Source organism: Castanea sativa, chromosome 4, assembly GCF_040712315.1.
Source record: "Castanea sativa cultivar Marrone di Chiusa Pesio chromosome 4, ASM4071231v1".
Lineage (NCBI taxonomy): Eukaryota > Viridiplantae > Streptophyta > Magnoliopsida > Fagales > Fagaceae > Castanea > Castanea sativa.
The window spans coordinates 9704402-9712018 of NC_134016.1; the positions used below are offsets into that span (position 1 = coordinate 9704402).

At 34.4% G+C, this 7617-nt stretch overlaps 1 pseudogene; it reads left to right on the forward strand.

The window, feature by feature from the left end:
• Positions 1–548: 548 nt before the first annotated feature.
• Positions 549–2195, forward strand: LOC142631027 (acetyl-CoA-benzylalcohol acetyltransferase-like; annotated as a pseudogene).
• The last annotated feature ends 5422 nt before the right edge of the window (positions 2196–7617 follow it).

The window sequence follows — 7617 nt, forward strand, 5'->3', positions numbered from 1 at the left end:
AAGCGTGTAACTATTGGCTTAATTAGTTAGAGAGATGCTGCTTGTAGTTAGAGAGATGCGTCTTTCAATTATTAAGATTTCAGTTTGAAAGTCAGATGGTGAAGAACTAAGTTGACCAACGATTGGAGAAAAATGGTAGTTGGGGATACAACGTGTCATGATTTTTTTCCAGTTCTCAAAGATCTTTTAGCATGTGTTAAAGCGTGTAACTATTGCTGAAAACTGAAAACTGAAAACACCGTAGCAAAATAATTTTTAAATGAGTAAAAAGTACTGTACATACTAAAAATTACTGTTCATTGACCTAAAATCACTGTTCATGGCCAATGAATAATGACAGGCACGCTGAAGAAGAAAAAAAAAAAAAAAAAGAGGAAGCCCAGACGTGGACGTTGGACGTGGAAGCTGAATCCAAACACATTCTTAGTTAGAGAGATGCTGCTTGTAGTTAGAGAGATGCGTCTTTCAATTATTAAGATTTCAGTTTGAAAGTCACATGGTGAAGAACAAAATTGACCAACGGTTGGAGAAAAATGGTCGTTGGGGATACAACGTGTCATGATTTTTTTCCAGTTCTCAAAGATCTTTTAGCGTGTGTTAAAGTGTGTAACTATTGGCTTAATTAGTTAGAGAGATGCTGCTTGTAGTTCATTCATTGTGACAGAAAAATAGAGATTTCCATCATCTCCAACTCCAGAATAAGCCAACCTATCTACTGAAACACCATTTGAGTTGAGTATGAAGGTTCAAATCCTATCCAGAAAGTTGATAAAACCAGCCACTCCAACTCCACCTCACCTTGGGAGTTTGAAAACTTCATCCATAGACCAACTTGCTACTCCAACATACGTGGCCCTTATTCTGTACTACAATGCCAATGGGGACGAAAATGAAAATGATAAAAGGATAAAGTATTTGGAGAAATCACTTACAGAAGTCTTAACCCTCTATTACCCGCTAGCGGGGAGATACGTAAAAGATGATCAACTAGTTGATTGTAATGATGAGGGTGTGGAATACTTGGAAGCCCAAGTAAGTGGTCAGCTGGCTCAATTTCTCGAGGGAGAAGTCAAACCCTAGCTGTTGAGTCATCTTCTTCCCTATCCAACGACATCGGCAACTACTCCCTTAGCACTTGTTCAAGTCAACATGTTCGAGTGCGGTGGACTAGCCATTGGGCTGTTCTGTTCACATACTATAGCCGATGGATTTTCAGTAACTACGTTTCTCAATGCGTGGGCTAGAGCATGCAAAACATCAGGGATCAATGAAGTGGTTCACCCAAGCTTCGACCTGCCTTCTTTCTTTCCACCAAGAGAGATCAAAATAATGCCTGCGGCACCCCCTACGAAGCCTGGAACTCCAAATGAAATTATCACCAAAAGGTTTGTGTTCAATGGGGCAGCAGTATCGAGCTTAAAAGCCATTGCCAAAGTTGGCGCTTATGATTCTGAATCACTAACAAAAAACCAACCTTCACGGGTAATGGTAGTGACAGCGTTAATATGGAAGGCTCTCATTGCTGTGGCTCAAGCTAAACATGGGCACTTAAGGCCCTCTATTTTGTGTCATTCATTGAACCTGCGAGGAAGGACAGCTCTGCCAATACCAGATAATTCTTTTGGGAACTTCTACAGGGTGGCCAATGCTCGATTTGGTGGAGATAGAGACAGCAAGGTGGAGTTGCATGAATTGGTGGGTTCGCTTTATGATTCATTAAAGAATGCGCTTGATGACTGCAGGAAACCACAAAATGGGGATTATTTGGTTACCATGATGACTAACTCTTTGAGAGAGATCGGTAAAGAACTTGAAAGAGGTGAGACCGATATCTTTATGCTCACTAGCTGGTGTCGATTCTCTTTGTATGAAGCGGATTTTGGTTGGGGAAAGCCTACTTGGATGAGCAGTGTAGCTGTTCCTGTGGAATTGGTTCTTCTGCATGACACCAAAGATGGTCATGGAATTGAGGCATGGGTGAGTTTGCATGAAAAGGCTATGCTTTTGTTTCAGAATTATCCAGAGATTAAAGCCTTTACTTCCCAAAATCTAGCTTCGTCGCTCGATTTAGTGCCTCCTAATTAATTTGTTCGGTTCATGAGTAAGAATAAATTTCATATCATGCTTTTATTATCAATTTATTATGGTGTGAATATTTGTATGTAAAGTGAGAGAATGGAACAAACATTTCAATATGCTGGGTCCTTAATTAATCCGTATGAATTTGTGCTTAATAAAATTTTTCTTATGGCGTAGTTGATGCATGTTGGAAATTGAATTCTTAAAGGGAAAATAACTCTGCAAGACTTAACCAGAGCCAGCTCAATATATTTTTTAGAATAGATTTAAGCGGAGCCAGCTCAGTATATTTTTTTAGAATAAGGAAACAATTTAAAATAACAAAATTTATTAAAAGTTATTAGTTTCTTCCAATAATCAAGCCTCTTCAAGGAAGCTAGCTCAAGACCCTCTGGCGGATCTACCAATGGTGATACTAGTAGAATAGTTTTTTGGCAAAACTATCAATTTGATATTATTTTTTTAACAACTTTAACCTCGATTGAATTGGTTTCTTTGTACTAATACTGCTATAACGATGCCAAAATCATGAAATATTAACCATGTTATTGGCAATATAAATGTCTTTCATGTAAATTATCGCCACATTTCTATGAAAATTCATATACATAGAGTATTTTAAATATAAAATAAAAAGTTTTAAAAACTTGAAAATTTAAATGGTGTTGTTTTTATTGAATACCCCAATTCATCTTTAAATAAGATTTTTTCAAGCCCCTCACTCAAATTCACTATCTGCAAAAATATAGACTAGTCTAGAGCTATCTCAACACATTTTGGGGTAAGATGAAAATGCAAAATGTATTGTTACTTAATATTTTATAAACAATACATGAATTAGAAAAAAAAAAATCCAACATTTTTATATAATTTAATACATCAATTGGACTATTTTCATATATTTGTAAAAGGCATGCTAAAACTTTTAATTTTAAAAATATCAAAATAATCAATATTAAAGTAAATATCATATTTTAGACGGCCACTATTGTTCTGGTCAATGTTGGACTTCAGTTACTGAACAATAAATTTATCTTGAAAACTATTAATTATAATTATAATTTTAATAGAGAGAGAGAGAGAGAGAGAGAGAGAGAGAGGCGACAAGCATGCAAAATATTTGGAAAATTTAAAAAAAAATTGCATTCTTAAACTACCACAAACATAGTAAAACGTATTAATAAAATGTTGAATATTAGAAAAAAGAAATTATAATATTTTTAAAATGATTTTTATTTAGTAGTAATTACAATAAATCCACATGTGGTTTTGCTCAATTTACATCGCTTAAGTGTGGTTTGAGAAGTGTTACTTTATCCACCCAAGGTTTGCACTATTAGCCTTCCATAACCCATCTCTCAATTTGCTGTTAAAAAACACATTTTTAGATAATAATAAACATAACATGAATCAAAAGGATAGGGTTTTGAAAATTTTTCAAAAATGGATGAACATTGAAAATGAAATTTCAAACCATTACAAATAAGCATTTTGCCTTCTTCTTGTAATCATCAATCCCTTGCATCAAAGCATTCAGAATTTATTTTCGAGGGAGATGCTTTAGTCATTATCAATCTGGTACAAGGGGAGGATTTTTGCACTTCTCACTTTGGTAATATCATTAAAATTAAGATTGCAAAGCTTTAGCCATTTCTGTTTCAACCATACCGAAAGGAATTGAAACTATGTTGCTCATGACTAAGAGAAAGCCAAGGATGTTGACATCTGGTTTGGCTGGATGATGTCCCAGCTGAAATGGAATTTGATGTAACTTGTGGTATTTCATTGTAGTTCTAATGAAACCCAATACCCAAAAAAAAAAAAAAAAAGGCCTTACCTAATGGTTAGATCTACCAATTTGGGCTAAAAATTTTCACTAGAGGTTACCAAATCATTAGAATACAAACCAATCTCAACCACGGTAGCAACTCTACTGGATTGTTCAAAGTGGTCGTTCCCAAGACCCAGCAGCACCAAATCCGACACCACCACTCCCGTAGCACCCTCAAGCCAGCAAACCCATGCATGCGTTCAACGAGACAAAAACAAACATTTTTCTAAAAAATAAAAAAGAAAAGACACGAACAAACACCGCCACACCATCACTGTCAGCTTGTCACCATTCACCCCAAATGAACAAAACCCCAATAAAAGAATTGAAGAATTGCCTCGATGAACAAACTCCCAGATCATGAGCGGCTGGTCAAGTACAGGCTCCAATAATAACGTATAGCACAACCCAAAGTATAAAAGTTTTTGTATATAAAATTATTTGTTGGTTTGGTTATTTTGTTTTTGCTTTTGGTCTTCTTTTAATTACATTACATTTATTTGTTTTCCTCTTTTAAAAATGGAGTTACGGTGGTGGGTGAGTAGTGTTACATTTAAATTTTGCAAAACCCTCACTTTTGATCTTATTTTCTTGTCTTTTTAGGTTTTTTTTTTAATTTATTTTTTTAGTTTGGAGAGGAAAGAGACATAAAAGAGAGCAAAAATACATTTTTACCCTCATTTTTAACTGAGGTGGGTTACAAAAGTCTAACAGTGCAAACCTTAGGTGGGCAAAGTGACACTTTTCAAACCACGAGTAGGCAATGTGAGTTTAGGTCAAACCACAAGTGAGTTTACTGTAATTACCCATTTTATTTATTAAATATTTGGGCCTTAATTACAAATTTTACATCATAAAACAGATAAGCATGAAATTCTACCTTCTAATATAAGATGTTTTGTTTCCCTAAGTGATAGGCCTTAATTTTTTAATATATATATATATATATATATAATATTATAACACAAAGAGATACAATATATTCTATTTTAAAGGGGCCTTAGGCCATTGTCTAAATGGCCTAATGTTTGAACCACCCTTGGATTTACCTAAGTTATTTATGATTAGCTTTTTAAGAAAAAGATGGTGCGTCTAATTTAGAACTTATATTTGATATATTTTGTTATGGTTCAGACAATACCGAAAGGAGATTGCATTGCACATGGATAACAATATAAGAAGATAAGGATGTTGGTTTTCTAGTTGAATTCAAATAAAGCTCTTGAATTTCAAATAAGGTTCTGCTGTAGATTAGGATGAGAATTTCTGCAATAAATTAGGATTAGGATTAGGATTAGTATTTGTATTTCAATTCAAATAAGAGTTGGATCCTATATTTTAGAAATTTGTTGTTATGTATATCTTCTCACTAATATTTATGTACGTATGAATGAAGCAAGCAGAAATAAAACAAAAAATTGTATCATCCTTGTCAAGTTCAGAAGGCCAATCACCTCATATCGACCAAGTTATCACTTTATATTTCCGGTTCATAACATATTTCATTATGAACTTGATACATATTGCAGTAGTCATTTCCCTATAAACCCTTCTCTTTATCTTCTCCTAATTCAAGTTCTATGCTCTTGTAGGGTACGTAAAAGTAAGGGAAATTGCTATATGGCAACCATAAATATAAGCCAAAATTCTCACACTAGCAACTTTTGTATTGAGTGGGTCTAAGAAAATTTAGGAATCAAATTTTGCCACAACTTTGCCACAATCATGATCTAGGAACCAATTCTCATACATGCTTCTTTTTCAAACTCATCCGGACATTACAGCGTTCACCTCCTAAGAGCACCACCATTCATTTTTTTCAATTCTATCCTATTTTACCATCTAAAAAGTTTCTTTATCAATTATACCATACCATTTTACAATATCCCAACATCAAAACATTCTATTATTTTACCATTCTATTAAAATATTATTTTTTTAATCTTTCTTTATTATTTCTTTCCAACATTCATTTTTTTCAAATTTCAGCACTATTCCAACAGTAACTTTTTTTCAATATGCAAGCACTATTCAAACAGACAAATTTTTTTTTTCCAACGGATATATTTTCTTTCCAACAACCTGCCAATTGTTTTTCAACCTGCCAATTTTTTTTCAATAACCTGCTATATATCCAAATTTTTTTCAACAACCTGCCATATATATTTTTCAACAACCTGCCAAATAAATTTTTTTTTTTTTGTTTGATAAAGAACCTGCCAAATATCAATGTACTTAAACTTATCAACTTTAAAAATCCACATACATATATATTCCATCAAACCTACCAAATATCAATGTAAAACCTTCATACATATTTGTAGATGCATCCTGCCAAATATCAATGTATTCAACCTACCAACTTTAATGATCCACAAACACACACACACACACATATAGAACCTGCCAATTTTGCTTCTTTTTTTTTTTTTTAGAAAGGACCTGCCAAATACACTTGTACTCAACTCAACAACTTTAAAAATCCACATACATATATATAGATGCAATCCACACACATAACTATCAATGTTGTCTTTAGAAGACTCGTACATATATCAAAATACAATAAAACCCCAAATACATAACTCACACACTTAAGTTCCTACAACTCCCTTTGTAATTGCCATAAATGCTCAACAAGGTCTGTTTGGAGTTGAGAATGAATTTCACGGTCTCGAATAGATTGATGGATTTCAATGAACTCTGTAAATTCATTTGTGTGCTCCCGTGACAGTTGTACAGTAGGATTGTCATCAATTTGCTCATAATCTAATTCCACCACTTCATTTACATCTCGCTCATCCTCAACGATCATGTTATGAAGAATTATGCATGCTTTCATGATGTCTTGGAGCGTTTCACTATAGAAAAATCTTGCAGGTCCACGCACAATTGCGAATCTTGCTTGAAGCACTCCAAATGCACGCTCTACATCCTTCCTATACGCCTCTTGGGCTTTTGCAAATAATTTTTTTTTCCTTTCTCGTGGAGATGGAATTGTTTTAACAAATGTTGACCACTTCGGATATATGCCATCAGCAAGATAGTATCCCATCGTATACTCATGGCCATTAATTGAGTAATTAACTGCAGGAGCACGTCCTTGTTCAAGCTCAGAAAATAGAGGAGACCGTTCTAATACATTAATGTCATTATTTGACCTAGGTAACCCAAAAAATGCATGCCATATCCAAAGATCAAATGATGCCACTGCTTCCAAAACAATGTTTGGCTCACGAATGTGACCAAAGTACTGACCTTTCCATGCAGCCGGACAATTTTTCCATTTCCAATGCATGCAATCAATGCTCCCTAACATCCCTGGAAATCCACGTCTTTCCCCATTGGCTAAAATTCTAGCAATGTCTTCGTTGTTTGGGGACCTCAAGTATTCCTTGGAGAAAATATCAACCACCGCTTTAACAAATATTTTCAGACTTTCTATTGCAGTGGATTCTCCAATCCGTACATACTCATCCATAAAATCAGCTGCAACTCCATATGCAAGCATCCTAAGTGCAGCTGTTATCTTTTGAAGAGAAGATAAACCAAGTCTTTGGGCACCATCTCTTTTTTGGATAAAGTAAGATTCATAAGTTTCTACCTTAGATTGAATACGGAGAAAAAGAGACCGACTCATCTGAAATCTCCTCCGAAATAAATTAGGAGGATATACTGGTGTTTCGGCAAAGTAGTCGAGATAAAGT